The 20935-nt window shown below is 35.0% G+C and overlaps 2 long non-coding RNA genes across 3 annotated transcripts; one reads left to right on the top strand and one right to left on the bottom strand.

Moving 5' to 3' along the window:
• Positions 1-3925: 3925 nt before the first annotated feature.
• Positions 3926-6103, bottom strand: LOC120173258. 2 transcript variants are annotated; one of them, XR_005521043.1, is made up of 5 exons: positions 5871-6103; positions 5479-5638; positions 5175-5297; positions 4436-4642; positions 3926-4244 (listed from the first exon to the last, which is right to left on the bottom strand). It is a non-coding gene; the product is annotated as an uncharacterized LOC120173258 (long non-coding RNA). The 2 variants fall into 2 exon arrangements; XR_005521044.1 differs by having other exon boundaries at positions 4436-4573.
• Positions 6104-6442: 339 nt separating this feature from the next.
• Positions 6443-8594, top strand: LOC120173279. Its single transcript, XR_005521045.1, has 3 exons — positions 6443-7137; positions 8132-8269; positions 8354-8594. It is a non-coding gene; the product is annotated as an uncharacterized LOC120173279 (long non-coding RNA).
• Positions 8595-20935: the final 12341 nt, after the last annotated feature.

Below are 20935 nucleotides of genomic sequence, written 5' to 3'. Positions count from 1 at the left end.
GGCGGCGACAAGAGTGAAGTCCAGCTCGAGCGTCAGCTGGGATTTGGGGAGTTGAAGGCGGCGGCTGGTGTTAGGGTATTAGGGTTAAAACCCTAATTTGTTTTAGGGTTTAAAACCCTAATCTGATGGGTTAGTTCAGACTGGGCCTGTGGATTGGTTGGCCTCCTGGTGGGCTTGAGTTGTATTGGGCTTTGGGTCTTTGTACTGGGCCTGGAAACAGAATGTAATATGTATATAAAATAATAATAATAATGCTAATAATAATAATTAAAATAACGATAATAATAATATATATAAAAAAAGACCCGGACAAAAACGAGTGTCTACACAGTCCTTTAGAGTGATCGGATTGATCTGCCCTTGTTGATTTCGTGCGACAACCTTAAATGCTTTCGCGTTATCGATTTCAAAGATCACCTTCCGTACTCCTAGATTCCATGCATGTACCATCCCTTCATAAACGCCCCATAGTTCTGCCTCCAGTATTGAACAAATATCCACTGCTCTTGCAAGCCGGTTATTCATTCTCCTTTCTCATTCTTCGCTACACCATCGCATGAAGCATAACCGTCCTAGAGTTGCACAGCTGAATGAATGAATTCTCTTTTATCTCTCTAGCCAATAATACAAAGCAACACTGATGCTGTGAGAAAAAGTTAGCCTGGTCTAGGTTTAATATTATTACTGTTATGTCCCTTTTGAGACCACGGGGATATGCATAGCTACATTAATGTCCTGTTCCTTTCACTACCAAATAATTGTTGGCTCATTAAATTGACTTTTTCTGTCGGTTGGAGCATTCAATAACCTAAGCATCTCATTCACGTTATAATATTGTAAATAAATATTAATTTATAAATTTAAAATAAAATTGTACTAAATATATTTATTAAATACGAAATAACATTTCCGTTTGATGAAATAGAAAAAAGAAAACCTAGTTCGTATTCTTTTCGTTGGACTTGCGTTAACCGGTTGGACCATTTATGAAGAAGGTGAAGATGAAAACCTATGCTGGCTAGCTTTAGGTGGTCCCCTTTGTTTTCAACAAATTTTGGCTACCAACAAGCATTTCTTTTCTCATTATATATAGGCATGAGAGCAAATAAAATTCTTAAACCATGGAATGAAGAACTGGTCGGTCAAATCGGTGAATTAAGAAATTGATTATTTATATTTGGTGCATGTATTATTTGTTAATATTAGGTGTTTTTTTTAATTTATTAGAATCGATTTAATATTAAATGTATCCAATTCAGTTGAATTTTTCTATCATTAGTATAAAAGATTGAAAAATCTCAAAGGGGAGTTGGCCCATTCTTTTCATGAATTTCATGTTTAGTTTCTGTCAAGTTGCCGAATATGGAGCGTTGTGAGCTTTGGTCCACCAAAACAAACGTTGAACATGGCTGTTATTTTCATCTTTTTCAGTGAAAAGTTAGCGGAAAAGAAAAAGGAAAAAACCTTTGCAAAATCAAATAAACAACGGATTATATTAATCATGTAAATCTGCCGACACCAACCATGACCAAACCACATATATGTACAACTTTTTATACCAAAATATTCGAATGAATGAGTAAAACAAATTTAAATATTATAAATCTCTCAATGGTGGGGTTTCAGAGTACTAACTTATTGAATGTCACAGGCTTTGTATGCCTCGTGGCATTATTGTGACTGAACCTGTCAAAAGGACCAGACAACTGAGATATTAAAAATTATATAACTTGTTAGAAGAAAACTTTATTAATTTAATATAAATGTAATTCCAATTTTGGGATTTCGTTTTTAAATTATTCAGATTAGAATTTGCCTTTTCTATTTGGCTCTACTAGGTTTTATTTCCTTTTCTACAATGGATGGTATTTTGATGCTTTTTATATATATATATATATATATATATATATAATGATGTCATATAAGTGCACGCTGAAAATAATAATTTCCCATTTGGGGGAACAAAGAAAGGTTTATACGAGTTTCCGATTCAAGGAAGAGAAGACTTTGCCTTTTTATTTTCAGATGGGTGGCTTTCAGTTTTCACCATAAAAGGCTGGCAATGGCTAAGAGCAGCTGACCAACAAAAATCTTAATCTAATATGGTCCGTTTGTTTATTAACAACTGATTCTCAATTCGATTGATATTATTATGTGTAAATATATAATTTAGTTCAATTAAGAGTTAAAGATATTATGTATTATGCCCAAATTTGGCATTCTTTAGTCTATATTTACTTAACTGATTCTTAGGTTTAAGATACTTGATTTCGCGTGGTCTGATATTTCAAAACCATGCCCCTCCCTCTTCTCTCGATCTAATTTTCTTTCATTATTTTTGTGCCGCGTCTTCTTTCTCTTTAAACTTTGTTTGGCAGGCGGCGTCATCAATCTTAATGTTAGTTGTCACCGTCGGAAAATATTTGTTTTTTTATTTTTTATATTATAACTTTATTTTTTTTCTTGAGTCTTTTTAATTTTAAATAAGTTTCTCTGTCCTTATGACATGGTTTTTCTATGCTCTTATTGCACGTGATTCCTCTGCTATTGTGGCACGATCCTCATATTTTTTGGTATGTTTTTTCGCATACCTTTGCGGTCATTTTGGTCCTCGCACAAAAGTCACCGCGACATTTATTTTCTAATTGGTTAGTCGGTAGTCACGTATAATCAGATCCCCTCTTTTGATAAAAGATTGTTTGCCATTGTAATCAGAATTGTGTAGCGAAACAGTATGATAGATTATTTGATTTGCTCTCCACTCTTTTATCACTTCGTCAAACGTCTCATTCGACAGAGACAAAGAATTTGTATGAAGGCTATTGAATTTTGATATTGGTCGTAATTCTCAACGAAAGATTTTTTTTTGTATTTTTAGGTTTATTATTACTTTTGTTTGAGTATTTTAGTGTCTATTGTCTCCAAATTTATTTTTTTCTGATGCGTTGTAATTTTAATTTCTTTCATTATTAATAAGATCAAGTTGCCATCGTTCAAAAAAAAGTTAAAGATATTATGGATAATTTTAGAGTCGTTACTTAAAGCATCATATGGTTATTATGAGTTTTGCAATGAAACCTTTCCTTGAAGAATCTTTATGATCAAACCAAAGTTCGAGTGCTCGCCAACTTTCTAATTTTAGAATTTTTTTATCAAAAGACATAAGTAAGCATTCTAACTTTAAATGAAGGCAAGCTCCATGAACCAGTTGCCTTGAAGCCATGAAAGACCCAAAATGATAACACCATCTTGACACTTGTACTAGGGAATAAAACATTGAAACACTTGATAGTAGGTCTTCCATATGCATGCACAAAACACAGTTACGAACACTACAATATATTCTATGCTTCTAAAAGAGGCAAAGGTTACCGGCAAGTAGGGGTGTTCAAAATTCGGTTTTAATCGAATTAACCGACCGAATCGAATTAGTTCGGTTAATTCGGTCGGAGAACGGTTAAGGATTTTTTTGGAATTCGGTTAACGGTTAATTTGGTTCGAAATATGTTAATTAACCGAATTAACCTTTAAATATAATTATATTAAGAGACCCAATCCATTTAAAACCCATTTAAAACCCAAATCAATATTAATTAATTAAAATAATATCAAAACTAAATACAAAATGTTTGAATCAAATTAATTAGATATTATTTATAATTAGATATTATTTAAATTAATTGTAAATTGTTATTTTTAATTAAAAAAATATTAAATTCTAAAAAATTTCGGTTAATTCGAAAATTAACCGAATTAACCGAAATTTATTCGGTTCGGTTAATATTTTCAAAAAAAAATTCGGTTCGGTTAACGGTTAAAGAAAAAAAAAGTTCGGTTAATTCGAAAATGGTATTTCGGTCGGTTCGGCCACTGAATTAACCGAATGAACACCCCTACCGGCAAGTTAAATAGAATGTTAAAACAATGAAGAGTAGCATATTTAGACAAGAATCTATACCATTTCTGTTACTAATCTTTTCACCATCATCATTCTATGTTTGTATAGTCTCATGTTTTGCCAAAGATACATAAGAACTATTTACATGGAATCTCAAAAGTAAACTTGGGAGTTGAAAAGCAGAAGCTGGTTATCCTGCCTGCTTGCTTAACATGTGGATGGATAAGGAATCCAGAGAATAAAGAAGGAGAACGTTACAGAGGGCATGGAGCACTCAGATTCATTTTCAAGAGACTGCCAGCACGTAAGGATAAGATCCCACATATGGCATTGGCATGTATGAGATCTCCAAAGCAAAGAACAAAATAATCAGCAGGATGTACTTATCTAAAATGGCTTAAATTTTCTACCAGAAGTGCTGTTTCTTCCTCAAGTAAAATGAGAACAAGTTCTTGTTGGAAATTAGAATGAATATATATATATATGCAAGTATGCATCAAAGTCATTTAGGATAACAATTGTGGCAAAAGCACTCACTAACTAAGCTCATATCAAAGTGCTCCCATGTCAGGTGGCACTCCATCAGATCCACGAGATGCTGCAGATTTAGCAGATACTCCTGTCTTGCCTTGTTTCTGCTCCTTTTTACCCTTTCCGACCTCATTTGTTTGGTTACTATACAGAAAAAAAAGGCTCTGGAAAAATGAGTGAGAGAGACTCAAGATCCAATGTCCGCATCATGTGCTACAAGAAAAATGTCCAGCACGTGCCAGTGTTTAGCTGAATTTGAAGAACTAATATATATTGCATTTAGCTCAGATAGCACAAATAGACCCAAAAGCAAACTAAAGTGTAAGAGGTATACACTACAAGCTTATTCGAGGATTTCATTAAGACAGATCCACAACAAGCCTTGTATTTTTCACTTTGATCCACAAGGACATAACTTGTTTCTTGGAATCTTCTGCAGTTCAGAAAGTTAAAAGAGGGAAAAATTTTAATTTATTTAAGGCTAGGATGGTGTTTAATGAGCACAACTGATAAAAATGTGGCCCTGCATTTTCAAAAATTGTGGCCCATATATTGTATGAATAGGATTTTCATACTGCATCTTGTAATGATCTTTCTATAGTCATCAACAACTGTCTTACTGACTATAAAAGCCTACACAAGATGTTATAAGAACAAAGTGGACTTTTTCATCATAAAAAGTAAAATGAATAAGTAATGAAGGGAGAATCCTAATAAAAGATCTAGAATTAGCCTTAGTACTGACCCGCAATTACCATAAGAACCATTTGCATGGCAAGTATGTGAATCATTTAAAGCTGCACCTTCTTCAGCCCAAGTTGTTCTGCTACCAGAAACTCTATAGCAGCAACAACATTACCATTAAAACCTAAAGAAGAGTACACGTATGCAAAGTAAGCACAGAGAAAATTCCAAGCATATCATGATTCTTGAGCATGCGAAACAAGGGACTTGAGGCCATAACTTACAAAAGACACAGACATACAGGAACAAAGACACCACACACACACACACACACACACATATATATATATATGTTAATTCATCACCTCTTCAACTTTCTAGGCGCTCTCACAACCGCTTCCAGCCATAACTAATTTGATTGATCCTGTATAGATACTGTCCTTAATTATAATTGGAATTGCTGGCCCATTACAGGGGTCTTCTTTTGATCTTACACTACTGTAGTGTTCCTCATCATGATATGATCTGATAAACATTTTTATTTCGTACAGAGGAATTAGATGCTATATTTGGTAATTTACCAGGATGAAGAAACAATCAACCGTGAAAAGCATTAAACTGAAGTATCATTCACTTATTTGGTTTCTCTTCTATCAGTAGCATTCACAAGTTGCAAAACCCAAACCTATTTAAAGCACACAAAAGAGGAGATCAAATATCATATAAATAAATAGAAAAAAGAGAGAGTAAAACTTACTTTGGGGATGTTGTTTCTTGGGTTTGGGTTTTTGTTGTCTAGTTTTTAGCACTGGTTCACCTGATTGTTCTTCTTCGATGAATTCCTAGGAGGATCTGTGTCGTCCCTACAAAAGGGGAAACGAGGGGGAGACGATGCCGGTGATATGGTATCGAAAAGCTCGAAACCACTCGGATTGAAATTGCGGGGACAAGGAGGTGTAGATTGTCGAGTTAAGCCGCGATGATGCTTATTGGGCTTTTAAAGGACTATCATTAAGGCTTAATCAAATCTACCCTACTAGCGTATTCGTTTCCTCACCTTGTAACTTTATTTTCTTTTGTCTTATTTTGCGTATTTTGTATATATTTAGTCCAAAAAAATGTCACGTGGCAGATGATAAGAACAATTCAAAACTTGGATTTCAGCTCTCATTTTATATTTTATACGTTTTTTTGAACTTAAATCGTCGTCCCTTTATTAATGAGAAAAAATCAAATACAAATCCCAAAAGAAACTGAAAAGGTGGAAATAGAACATAAAGGACATGAACAGCTGTGGATCACTAGAGAGTAAAAACAAAAGAAAAATGAAAAGCCAGGGCGGCCATTTCAATTCCACTGCACCAAACGAACAAGCCAGAAAAGAAAAAACTGAAACACTCTACAAGGAGACCACGAAAACGAAAGAATGAAGACCTGAGTAAACAAAACGACGAGGGAAAGAAAAGATCAAAGTGGGTACATGACCCGAGCATCCCTTTCCACCTGAACCGTTACAGCTCGAGGAGCCTCTTCAACCCAAAACTTGTCACCAGAGGACCTTTCATCTTCCAACGCCAACAAATGTTCCGCTTAGTTGCTCAAACGAGTGATGAAAGAAAATGAGTACGCATGTATATCCCGAGCTCGAACCTTTGCATCCCAAATGTAAGTGCTAATCTCAGACGAGTCTCTATCATTCGAGTTAAGCTTACTGATTACCGATCTAGAATCACCTTCAATTACTGCCCAAAAACCCAAATTGGTTACCAGGTCTAAGGCATGCACCGCCGCAAAGGTAGAGGTAATGTTTTGAAGTTTCCTTTTGCTAGCTCTCATAATTTGCCATTCACAGTTCCTCACTATTACCCCTGACCACCCCTTATTCTGTTTTGGATCAAAACTAGCGTCAAAGTTTACCTTTACCTAGTCGGGGAGGAGGACGCCAAGGGACTTAAACACTGGACACAGAAGGCCTAGTTGGCTGATTTGCAAGATTAAACTCATGGCAATGAGTACAAATGAAGGTATCTAATTCACCACCCCTTTCTTTTTTTGCTTCATGGTATTGAAGATATCTAGCATACCATAATGCCCAAATACAAACTAAAATAATAGGTCAAACATCACAGTTCAAATTTGAAAAGAGCCAACTAACCACTCCACATAATCATACGAATTCACCCCTGGTGGCCAATAAATACCGAGCTCACTCTAATCATCCTTTGCAAGAATACAATTACGGCTAATATGAATATTATATTCAACGGTGTAGGCACATTTCTGGCAATATGGATCATGAGATAGTCGTTTACCAAATAAATTATGTTTAGAAGATATAAAGTTACGAAAAAAATTCCAAACCTGAATCTTGATTTTACGTTGACAAGAACAACCCCATAAATTTTGAAATAGGGTACCATAATTCTGAAAATCTCCTTCAACTAGTTAAAGGAGCACATGCCCACTTCTAACACTACAAATTCCCGACTTCTCACTGCACCAAACCCGACTTTCTTCGAGGCCATAACGAGAGATTGGGACTTTAAGGATACACCTAGTATCCTCCGCTGAGAAAGAATTGTTCACCAATGCGAAATTCCAATATTTCGAATTCGCATCAATAACGGGAGTGTCATTTTAGAGTAAAATTGTATCTCTTGTGTTTAAACAAGGTGGAATATTGTTTAAAATGGAAGTTGAATCAACAAGGCATCTAACATTTAATTTAACGAGACATATTTGTGGTTTAACACTTGTATGATAGAAATTGTTTAGAGTCTATTGCGCTTGGCTGAAAGATACCCTTTATACACAAAATTTAGATGAAACTATCACTAGTACTAGTTCACAATTCTAATTGGTTCGGGATAACAAAGATGAAGATATTTATGAAAACTTATACGACATAACAATGTAGTAAGATTTTATATCTTAATTGATTAATTATAATATATCCATTAATACTATTCTTAATACTATTCTTGTAACTAGTTACTATATATTATTTTTTTATTGCAGATATTATGCCTAAGAGAAAATTAAGTGATGTGAGAATTGTTCAGGCTCTTCAAGAGGAGGAAGACAAAAATAATGAACCAATTGGTGGTGGAGCTTCGAAAGTTCCAAATATAGGTGAAGAAATTGTAGAAATTAAAGGTAATGTTCGATACTTTATTTAAATGGTGGTTGATTTTTTTCGACTTGATTTTGAAAACTTACACTAAATTATTTTTTATCTAGCTGAAAATGGTCATAATAGGTGTAAGACTAGAGGTCGCACGATAATGAAATAATTATATGAACTTCCTCTTGGGGATCGTGTAAAAGTTTCGAGTAACAATGTCGGCCAACTTATTGAGAAGAAGCAAGTGTTTTGGCTGGTTACTTAGGCGTGATTGCGCGCAATGCTAATCTTCTACTGATCAATTTTCAGTCATGGCATGTGATGTCGAATAGTAACAAAAACCAATTTGTGGATTGTATTAAGGTAATAATTTCATTGTAATAGATAATTCATTTACAGTTAATTACTATTTTATATTTACTTTTAACATTTGTTTTATTTGTAGAATAAATTTTCTCTAGATGTCTCAGATGATTATTTGAAGCAAGTGTTAGGAAAGAAATGGAGAGACCGCAAGAGTTACTTAAAAAAGAATTATTTTAAGAATGATCTCAGTCTAGAAAAAAAGCTGCAAAATGTCTTACCTGGAATGCTCAAGTATCAATAGAAAGATGCAGTCAAGTTTTAGAGTTTAAAGAAAGGAGAGGTATGATGAATTTTAAAAAACAATATTATATCACTATAATTTTGACTTTATAAGTTATGTAAATTTTAAATTGTAGCATCGAGAGCACATTGGTATTGCTAGTAGATAACAACAAAAGTTTACTCACACAACTGGATCGAAGAGCTTTGCTCATATAGCTCATGAGGAGTTATTTTTTTTAAGTATGATTATTCACGTAGTAATGAACATTTTTTCTATTTTTTATTTTTTTTGTACTTTCTAATTTATGTCATATATTGTAGGAAATTACGTCCGTCAATCGAGTTGGATGAATAAAGCTCTTCAAACTAACACATACAAAAAAAGATGAATCTCTTATGGCTCCTAAAACTGTAAAAATCATGGTATATTCACTGGACATAAAATTTGAATTATGTTATACTTATATTTATAGTATAAGATTTTTTATTTTAAATAATATTTAAATTTATTCTAAATTCTTAATTGATTCTTAGGAAAAAATGAGTGATAGAATGATGGAATATAAAGCTACAGCTTCATCTCATGATTCCATTAATGTGGATGAGATTGAAAATCAAGTTATTGTTGAAGTTTTTGGTCCCAAAAGATATGATCGAGTTCACTGTCAGGGATCATTCATTACCCCATTCAAATAATTTGAATCCGGTTCGTCTCAGTACATGCCATCACAGAGTCAGTATTCTCAATAAGAAGTTATTTAATTAAAAAATCAGTTGATTGAAGTGCATGAAAAATTTGTTCAAACGAAAGTTGAAGTTCAAGCGAGAGAAGCAGAGAGAGAAGTAAGAGAAGCAACATATAAGACAAAATATGATGAACTTAAAAAACAACTTGAAGCTATTAAACAGATGATGCAACAATATTAAGCGCGAAATTTACCACCCTAGGTGATTTCTTAGGTTTATGCTCTGTTTATTCTAGTTGTTAAACTATGTTACATTTCACTTGAATGTTGAACTACATTTCTTGAATGTTTGTAAACTTCTATTTATTTATGTTGTTAAGTATTTTTTACTTAATTCGAGTCGTATTAAGGTTGTTATTGGATATTGTTATAGGATATGTTAAATTTGGGCAATAAAGAGTACAAATTAACATTTGTAAATAAGTCTCGATTAGCGACATTTAAGGATGAAAACACCACTAAAGAACTACACATTTTTTGTGTTTTTGGCTCTCAAACCCCGCTATATGTCATAACATATATAAACACCGTTAAATATCATAGTATATAGCGGCGTTTTGTTTACAAACGTCGTTAAATGACCTAACTTGTTGCGACATATGTAAAAGAAACATCGTTAAATTTCCTAACATGTCGCGACATTTTTTATTTACAAACGTCGCTAATGTTTGCGGTGTTCGTTTTAGCGGCGTTTCTTGTAACCTTTTTTTTTACACCGGGAGGTTTTTTATGGCGCTTATAAACGTTGATGTAAGACTAAAAAATGTCGTTATTGACCAGTTCTGTTGTAGTGATCACTTAAGAGTTATTCATAAAGGAATTTAAGAGAAATTACATCAGTTATAATTATCTGGACGAAAGATGAAATTGGTTCTTCCACCTTAAGCAAGGTAACCAACATATAATTGTGAATTATGTCGGAATTATAAATATGAGTAAATATTTTCAAATGGGTTAAATAAAAAAATTGGGTTCCCCATCAAACTGTTTATTAATTAGCTCAATAGAGTATAAAAGTTTATTTTGCGATCTACAACACTTGTTACAGTCTTCAAGAAACTTGTTACGTCGAGGTGACAAATTTACCCAAATTTTTTTTTATTCAAACTCGTTACGTCAAGGTGACAAGTTCCAATAAAATATAATTTTTATTAAATTTTATCACAATTGCAACATGCTCAGTCTTGACATAAATCTACGTTTTCAGAGATCTTACAAAGTAAACTTCTTCAGCTAAAACAAAAGGAAAAAAGTGAAAAGTCGGCCCACGATGGTGAAAAGACTACCAACTCGTTCAACTCGACGCTGGTGTTTAGCCCCACGGGCTCTCCACCTCACTCCCACTCTGTAATCGATTCCCATTCGGTTTTGAGTTAGCTAGCATGAGTTAGTTAGTGTTTAGGTTGTTAAGCTTCAGTTATGAAACTATTAAGCTTCTGTTATAGTTGGTTACGTGCGTTCATAGAGCTATAAATAAGCTCAGTTGTAACAACAGGTGTATGATTCTTTTGTTAAAGGTTTAGAGAGCCTATTCTCTTTTATCTTGTTCTTTACTCTTGTGCTGTAGCTTTCTTACTCTTGACATGGTATCATTCGCTAATCCTGGTGGTTTCTTTCGCTGTTAAATCGTTTCTTGATTCATCTTGCTCATCATGGTTGATCTAACCACATATCCGATTCGAGGCTCTGAAAATGTGTCACCAAATACCTCTCCCGTGAGATCCATGTCAATTCCGTTAGGAATTAATGGGATTCAGCATATCCCTAAGCATGACACTATCAAGCTTATCGAGAGCACCTATCTTCTTTAGAAACACCAAGTTTCGTTGATAGTTGATGGCTATGGGTTAACAAATTTTCTTTCCAGTGATGCAATTATACCAAATGAATACGTTGCAAGTGTGTCTGGTCAGTCTGAGGTTAATTCGGCTTTCCTGATTTATAGGCAACAAGATAAACTTCTAGCCTCTTGGTTGCTCACCACGATTGGGACTGAGGTTCTTCCTCATCTCACTGGCCTCACTACAACTTTCTCCATATGGTCTACCATTTCTCGGTTGTTCGGTGCTCGGTCTACTGCCAAGATCTCAGCCCTTAGGCATAGTTTGCATACTCAAAGAAAGTCTGGGTTATCTATTAGTGAGTATCTTGCAAAGATTAAATCTATTCGTGATTTACTCAATGCATCTGGTAGTATTGTTACTGAACAGGAGCATGTAAGTGTTGTTCTTGCTGGTCTTTCGATGGAGTTTGAGTCTATCGTTGCTATTGCATCTCCTGAGAGTCTCTCTTTAGACATTATGACTGATATGTTAATGGATTACGAGGCTCGACAAAAGTTGTTCCTGAATTAAGGTGCTATGGCTAATTTGAACTGTTTACCTAAGGAGGTAAATAACATTGAAGTAGATGCTAAAGAGAACAATGCATCACAACTACGTTCAGGCCAAAATCGGGATCAGCAAGGCGGTGGTTATCGTGGTCGAGGCCGAGGATGGAGTTCAAACAGACCTCAATGTCAGTTGTGTGGCAAGTTTGGTCATGTGGTGCAAAAATGCTATCACCACTTTGATCAAGACTTTACGGGTATAGCTAGAGGTGAGGAGCAAACTGGTGATGTCCAAAAACAATTTGCTCGAACAAATTCAGTCAAACAACAATCTGGAGGGCAGGCGTTTGCTCATATGTTTCAGCCTTTCTCGACCGTTCCACAGTCGTTTGTTCCTGATTTATATTCACCGATGTTTTACTCGGCTGGCCCAGGAATACCAGGAATGATTGGTATGTCTCATACTCCAGGATATTATCAATTCCTTGTACCTTCTGGCATCCACCTTTTACTTTCATGACCCCTATAGCATTCAACTCCTCTGTTGCTACTAGTTCAACTCACTCTTCAGTTCCCTCAGAAACTAATTGGTATCCTGATACAGGTGCTATGCACCATGTCTCAAATGACCTATCAGTTTTTGACTCAGGTACTGTCTATACTGGTGTGAATACATTACTCATGGGAAACGGTGAAAGAATCAACATCAATCATGTCGGTCGAGGTTTCTTACCTACGAGACAGAAACCCTTAGTTTTACAAAACATGTTGCATGCTCTTAATATTAAGAAGAAACTATTATCTGTATCACAATTCACACGTGATAATAACGTTTTTCTTGAGTTTCATGCTTCTGAGTTCTTTGTGAAGGATGCTCAGACCGAAATTCTTCTTCTTCGAGGGAAGCTCACGGATGAGGGGCTATATAAGATACTGCAATATGATGGTCAACTTCTGTGTTCCAAGCATGAAGCAGAATTTCAAGTCCACAATGTTTCTGGCTCGCAGGATGCGTTGGAGCTGTGGCATAGAAGGCTAGGCCACCCTTCTTTAGAAGTATTTCTTTATGTTATGAAGTTTTGTAATGTTCCTTCGAATAAGTCTAAATTCACTCATGTTTGTACTGCTTGCATGCAAGGCAAAGCACAAAAATTACCCTTTTATAAGTCCTTGACTGAATACAATGAGTCTTTTTAATTAGTCGTGTCTGATGTTTGGGGACATGCACCAGTTGTTTCTTCAGATGGCTTTGCTTACTACGTTTCATTCATCAATGTCTTTAGTCGATACACATAGGTGTATTTACTCAAGCGTAAGTCTGAAGTCATGCAATGTTTCCTTGATTTTGTTAAAATGATTGAAGTGCAATTCAGACATAAAATCAAGATGATGCAGTCTGATGGAGGTGGATAATATCAAGCTTTGAGGTCTTGGTTTAAAACGAATGGGGTCCTGCATCGTATATCCTGCCCTGGTACATCTAAATAGAATGGTAAGGCTGAGAGGAAGCATATACATGTAGTTGAAATGGGTCTTGCTATGTTGTCTCAAACCTCGTTGCCATTAAAGTTTTGGAGCTATGCCTTTGTGTCAGCAGTATACCTGATAAACAGGCTTCCTACGAGTATTCTGAGCGATCGATCACCGTTTGAAGTCCTCTATAAAGAATCTCCAGATTACTCTCTCATTCGTGTTTTTGGCAATGTTTGTTTTCCGTGTTTACGCACTTTTAATCAACATAAACTGCAAGCTCGCTCTAAAAATGTGTGTTTCTTGGTTATAATTCCTCTTATAAAGGTTACAGATGCTTGGATGATTCAGGCAAGGTCATTCTTTCTCGGCATGTTGTCTTTGACGAGGAAGAGTTTCCTTATACGAAAGCGAGGTGTGTTGATTGCATGGGTACTCGAGGTACGTCTGATGTAACCGCTAGCATGATGCATGTTGTTGTTCATCACGTTACTAATGACTCTACTTGTAATGCTGGCCATAGCAATGAAGTTGTTGTTACATCGAACAATGAAGAAATAGTTCTTTGTAATGCTCATGTAGTTTATGTGGCTCCAGAATTTCTGGAATCGTCTAGTACAATTCTGCCTACAGCTTCTGAGTTTTCAGAACGTGTTGAACATCCTCTATTGTTGATGAATCTGCTCCCTCAGTTGTTGAGCCTATGCCAACTCTAGTACCTATTCCAGAGGATAGTATACCTGTCTTAGCTGGTCCTCAAACGTCTCTTCAAAATTTCCATCCCATGCTTACGAGAGGCAAAAATGGGATTCGCAAGCCAAAGGCACTTCAGGTTGTCAGTCTTGATAAGGAACCATATACCTTCAAGGAGGTTATGCGCAGTCCTCACTGGGCTAAAGCGGTTCAAGAGGAATATGAAGCCTTAGTAAATAATGGAACTTGGTCACTAGTTTCTCTTCCAAAGGGATGACAAGCAGTTCACTGTAAGTGGATCTTCAAAGTGAAAAAAAATCCAGATGAGACTGTATCTCGTTACAAGGTGCGCCTCGTAGCCAAAGGGTTCTTTCAGCAGGCTGGAGTGGACTTTCATGAAGTGTTTAGTCCAGTAGTTAAGCCAACCACTGTTCGTATAATTATCTCACTTGCCTTGTCCAAGGGATGGCAGTTTCTCCAAGTTAACATCAACAACGCGTTCTTGAATGGGGTGCTGACTGAAGAAGTTTACATGTAGCAGCCCCCTGGGTATGAACAAGGAAATGATGGACTGGTGTGTAAGCTTTATAAAGCTATCTATGGCCTGAAACAGGCGCCTCGAGCTTGGTTTGAAAATCTTCGAGGATATCTGATTTCTGTAGGATTTGTTTTGGCACGATCTGATTCATTGTCGAAAGACTACTGATAGCATAGTATATATGCTAGTCTATGTTGATGACATAATCTTAACAGGGAGTAATGTAAATGAGGTTCAAACGGTGATTAATGATTTGAACAAACAATTTACTTTGAAAGATCTTGGTTCCCTTAGTTATTTTTTGGGTGTTGAGGTGTGCCATGATATTGACGGTTTAGTTTTGAGTCATAGGAAATACATTCGTGAACTATTAGAGTGATTTGTCTTCGGTGATACGAAAGAACTCCCCACTCCCATGGTCTCTACAAGCATACTTTCAGTGAATAGGGGTGAGCTCATTACAAATGTTGTTGAGTATCGCAGCATAGTGGGTGCTCTCTAATATGTGGTAGTAACTCGTTCAAACATTGCTTACTCGGTTAATAGGGCCTGTCAATTTATGCAGGCACCATGTGATGTACATTTTCAAGCAGTCAAGAGGATCTTGTGTTATCTTTAAGGAACTGCTGACTATGGGTTACGATTCACTTCATCATAAAGACTGTCGTTAACTGGATTTGTTGATGCCACGTGGGCTTCTGATATTGATGACAGGCGATCTACTTCGGGGTTATGTATCTATTTTAGAGGTAATCTTATTACATGGAGTTCTCGTAAGCAGCAAGTTGTTGCACGTTCTACTACTGAGGCTGAGTATAGGAGCGTTGCCTTTGCTGCTACGGATTTGGTGTGGATTATGGCCTTGCTTAAGGAGCTACATATTGTCGTGCATGGAAAAGTAACCCTGTGGTGTGACAATAGGAGTGTTGTGGTTGTTTGTGCTAATCCTGTGCTTCATTCAAAATTCAAGCATGTCGAGCTCGATTTATTCTTTGTTCGTGAAATGGTGGCTGCTGGAAAACTACAAGTGCATAAAGTTCCTGCCTATGAACAGGTTGCTGATGTGTTGACAAAGCCACTCTCAGCGCCTATGTTTGTAAAGCATCGTCAAAAACACTTGGTCACTCAATTGTTTAGAAGGTTAGAAAATATGGGGAATGTTGATTCCTAATCTGCTGCTGGTTTAGAGAGTTGATGCTTCTTAGAAAGATGGAAAGCATGGAGAATGTGGAGAATGTGGATCTTTAATCAATCTGCTATTTTAGAAGTTCAGAAAGCATTGGGGATATTGAGGCTTGATGGAAATGAAGAAGACGGGTGAATGTAATCGATTCCCATTCGGTTATGAGTTAGCTAGCATGAGTTAGTTAGTGTTTAGGTTGTTAAGCTTCAGTTATGAAATTGTTAAGCTTCTGTTATAGTTGGTTACGTGTACTCATAGAGCTATAAATAAGCTCAGTTGTAACAGCAGATATATGATTCTTTTGTTAAAGGTTTAGAGAGCATATTATCTATTATCTTGTTTTGTACTCTTGTGTTGTAGCTTTCTTACTCTTGACACACTCCAACTCCTCGTTAAGCCCTCATTCGTCACGCAAGTCATCTTCTACGCGCCTCTCTAGATCGCTCAAACCTCATCGAAAACACGATGAATCTTGCAAGGGCCGCAACAACAAGCAGCCGTGGAAAGAGTTCGACGCCATCGAAGAAGAAGGCTTGCTCGACGGTGAAGGTGACTATAACGGCAGGGTCAGCCCTGGGCCAGGGCAGGAGGGGCTCCCATCTAGGGCCCACAAAATAAAAAAAATAGTACATTATTTGTTCTAATAATAAATTAAAAAATTGTAAAATAAAATATTGTAATCTATGAATTTAGTACCTATACTATTAGTACTGATCCGTTTTGGTACTTAAATTTTTTATTTTTTTGCAAAATCATATCTAACGTTTAGTTTTCATTTCATTTTAGTATCCGTCGTTAAAAACTTAACGCGTTTAATACCTAACTATTAGTTTTGGTTTGTTTTAGTACCTAAAATTTCAAAAAAAAAAACTTAACGTTAAATTTTGATTGTGTACTAAAATGAAATAAAAAGACTAAAGTTTTTAACGACGGGTACTAAAAGGAAACAAAAACTAAACTTTACGAATGATTTTGAAAAAAATTGAAAGTTTAGGTACTAAAAAAGACCAAAACTGATAATTTATATACTAAACACGTAATTTACTCAATAAAATAATGGAGCCCATAAATTTATTAAGGTGTGAATTATCTTTATTGAATTTTATATTAACGTTAATAAATTGTTTTTCTATAAAATTCTAATTTAATATTTCTTTCTCAAAATTAAAAAAAAAAATCAATTTATTTTGGTTTTTCCAAATTCCCACTATCAATTCACCAAATCTCTTTTTCGATTTTTCATATCAATAAAAAAATTTATTAACATTATTTTTTCAAAACTTAATGAGAAGAAAAAATTTAAGTATAATTAGTATGATTCTTTTATCTTTCATGTTTCACGATTCATCTGAAAATTATTATTTTTATTTTTTAATTTATCATATTTCTCTCACACGTAAAGTCACAATTGTTTATTATCAATTATGGTGCTTGAATCATATTGAAGATTGTTCTTAAAATTCTAGGTAGACCACATTTTCAAATTTTTTCTTTTAATTTTATATATTTTCACATTTTAGATAAGATCGTTCTTTTATTTTCAAATGTTATATTATATATTGAGAAAAATATATTGGAAAGCATTGATGTTGATACTATCATTAATGGTTTTACATAAAAAAATGATCGAATGTAATATTTTTTTATAAGTATTTATATTCTTAAATATTTTTTTATCTTTTATTGTAATGAATTACTATTTTTTAATTTAATAAAAAAATTAATAAAATTTTTAAATTATATATTTCTTAATTTTTTTATATTAGGGCTATTTTTTATTTTCGCCCCGAATCTAAAAATAATCAGGATCGCCCTGTATAACGGCCTCCACTGTCGACGTTGCTATTTCCTTGCATTCATCGTCGGCTTCTTCGTGCTCTTCACCACGTTTTCTTTGGTCCTATGGGGAGCTAGTAGACCCCAAAAACCTAAAATCACCATGAAGGCTAGACACGTAACCATATTTAACATGCATTCTCTTCATCCTTTCATTTTGGTCCCGTTAACCTCAGGAAGGGATGGGTTTGTGGTTTGCAGAGCATTTGGTTCAACGAATTCAGGGTTCAAGCGGGTGCGGATTTCTCCGGAGTGAGCACAGAAATGATATCGATGAACTGCACACTGAAGCTCACATATCGAAACACAGCCACGTTTTTTGGGGTCCATGTAACATCAACACCCTTCTCTTACACTCAGCTCACCGTGGCCACCGGATCGGTAAACACGCATGAAGTGTCCCCATCAAACAAATATTAAATGTTTTATGCACTTTGTCTTCTTTCATAATGGGGGGTTCATTTATTTATTCGTCCTAAGGAAAATCATTATTCTATTATTGTGCAGATACGCAAGTTTTATCAATCCAGAAAGAGCCAAAGATCGTTGATTGTGACGATGAAAGGGAGCCATATTCCCCTGTATGGAGGAGGGGCTAACTTGGCTAGTCTCAATGGTGCACCCACTCAACCCGTGCCATTGGCACTCAATTTCATGGTTCGCTCCAGGGCTTATGTTTTGGGCAGGTTGGTTAAACCCAAGTTCTATAAGAGGATTCAGTGTTGGGTCACCATGGTCCCCAAGCAGATGAACAAGGCCATTTCACTAAAGAACAAATGCATTTACACCTAATCAGCTGGCCAAGCCGAGTTCACAGTCACAGTGAGTGGGCTTGGATTCCGGGATGAGTTCATGATTCTCAGGAGCATTGGAAATGTAAGCAGTGGTCGGTGGTTTTAATAATACTTGGTACTGTCCTATAAGTGTGTTTTAACACTTGAGTTTTGGCCTTTGGGATAATATCGATGATGGTTTTTGTTCCAATTATTTGGACATTTTGATGAATGTCTATTTTGCTTAATCCTTTTATGTGAGTTCCAAATGGGCATTAAAATATGATTATTACTAGCAAGACTTTAGTTGTCTGTTTGTCGGAATCGTCTTTTGGATGGACTCAGAATTGGAATTCTACTTTGATTAAATGAATTGGAGTCGTCACCGATCATTTATTTTAAAACAAATGGGTTGATCATATACCTTATTTCTTATATGATCTGCGTCTTATCAAAGATGTGTCGGATTCGGGAGTCGGTTATAATCAAGAAAGGGTTAGCACCCTTGAACTGCCCTTTCGGTACTACGTAATTTACAGTTGTCTTTAATCAATAAATTTAAAGATTAAATTAAATGGTAAAATAACGATCATGATTACTTACCTCCAATTGGTTTTAAAAGTATACCCTTGAGAATTCATGAAAAGTGTTAGATAGAGAATAAAATAAGGGAAAATAAAACAAAGAAAATAAGTAAGATAAGACAAAGAAAATAAAAATGAAATAAGGATAAATAAGATAAGTAGTATAAAGATAATATATATATATATATATATATATACAAAAAATAAAGAAAATAAAAACAAATGAAACAAAGATAAAAAAGAGATAAAAACATAAATAGAAAATAAGATAAAAATAAATAGAAAATAAATAAAAATAAAATAAAAATAAAATAAAATAAAATAAAGGTAATAAAAATAAAAGAAAGGTAAACAAGATAAGTACAATATAAATAAAAAAATAAGTAAAATAAAATAAGTAAAAAAACAAAAGGTATATATAATGATAATAATAATAATAAGAAAAAAGAAACCAAAATAAAAGTAAAATATATATGTCAATAATGATGGGAAGAAAAAAATAATAAAATATATATTTGTAATTAAATATAATATTTACATAAACAAAGATAAGAAAATACAAAATAAAGTTAAAATGTGAAGGGATCGATATGCAAGAAAAACAAATCAGGGCCAAATTTCGAAGCAAATGGGGGAATTAAAATTGATTTGGGGCTAAAATGAGAGCCTTAAAATAATTAGGGACCTAAATAAGGGTTTTCCCATTTTCTTTAGAAACACCTGGATACCCTAGGGGATCTGCATAGGTTAATGGGTTTACCCAATGAATTATATAAAAATTAAAAAATTTCTAAAACCTCTAATTTCCACCATTTCAAAGCAAAAGCCCCTTTAGTTTTCCCTCAAACTTTTTCTCTTTTTCTCTCTAACTCTCATCGGTCGTGACATCAACCCCCTTTTGAAACCACAAGACGACCGACTGTCCATTATAGATCGGTGGCCGAAACCCACTCCGATATACCTAAAAATCTTGGTCACCGCTCTCAACCCTAAATCACGACCAATACAACAAAAAAATGCAATCTACATTCTAAAAAACATTCAACCGAACCCCAAATCATTCATACACCATCGTGCATCGGTGCCTTTCCGCCTCTCGACCACCACTGGCGGTGGCCGAACAACTCCGAAACATAGGTAACAAAAAGTTTCCTTTTTATTTATTTATTTCCTTGCTTTTACAAAAAGAAAATAAAAAACATGCTAATGAAATAGAAATACCTTGACATTGGTTTCTTTGAATTTCAAATATGATAATTTTTATTGGTTTTTTCGTTTCTTGATTTTTATAACTCAAAATCCCTCATCCCTTTCGAATGTATTGTTTACATTTATTTATAGTTTAAGAAAAACCTATCTTTAGGTATTTGATTCAGAGTAAAACACTCGATTTATTGAGTCTAACGTTTTCATCTGTTGGTGGTTGGATCTTCACGTTGTAGTCGAAACTTCCGGAGGGGAGAGTCATGCTGCTGTGGGTTCGAGGGGAGCGACGTTGAGGATTAGGTTGAAAATAACAACCCCTAATTTGCATCGGGTTATTTCGGGCTCTAATTGACCGTTTTGTGGGTCGAAACCAGGTCTCGGGTTGCTCCTTGGTCTTGGGCTACTGAGCGTGCATCTTTGCATTGTTTGGCTTCTGGGCTACTCTGCTGGGCCGCCTCTAATATTTGTATTTGGGCCGTAATTTTTTAATGAAACAGGCATGTCACGTGTAATAAAAAATAGAATAAATAATTTATATATGTTTAATGTAATATATAAATGAATGTGTGATGGGACGAAATAACATGTCTACAGTTGCCCCTCTTTGTGCATTATCGTGTAACAAAAATAGGGCAAAGATTAAAAGACACAAATTTCGTCCCTATCGAATGTCGTAGAGTTGAAATCCGATGTCATGATTAATCTGTTAATTTGGATTGAATCAAGAAATGACTCCCTCGTCGTAAGGTTGA

This window comes from Hibiscus syriacus, unplaced genomic scaffold (assembly GCF_006381635.1).
Source record: "Hibiscus syriacus cultivar Baekdansim isolate YM2019G1 unplaced genomic scaffold, ASM638163v2 tig00111942_pilon, whole genome shotgun sequence".
Classification (NCBI taxonomy): domain Eukaryota; kingdom Viridiplantae; phylum Streptophyta; class Magnoliopsida; order Malvales; family Malvaceae; genus Hibiscus; species Hibiscus syriacus.
The sequence above is the reverse complement of the archived record's forward strand: the minus strand, read 5'-3'. Positions and strand labels throughout refer to the sequence as shown.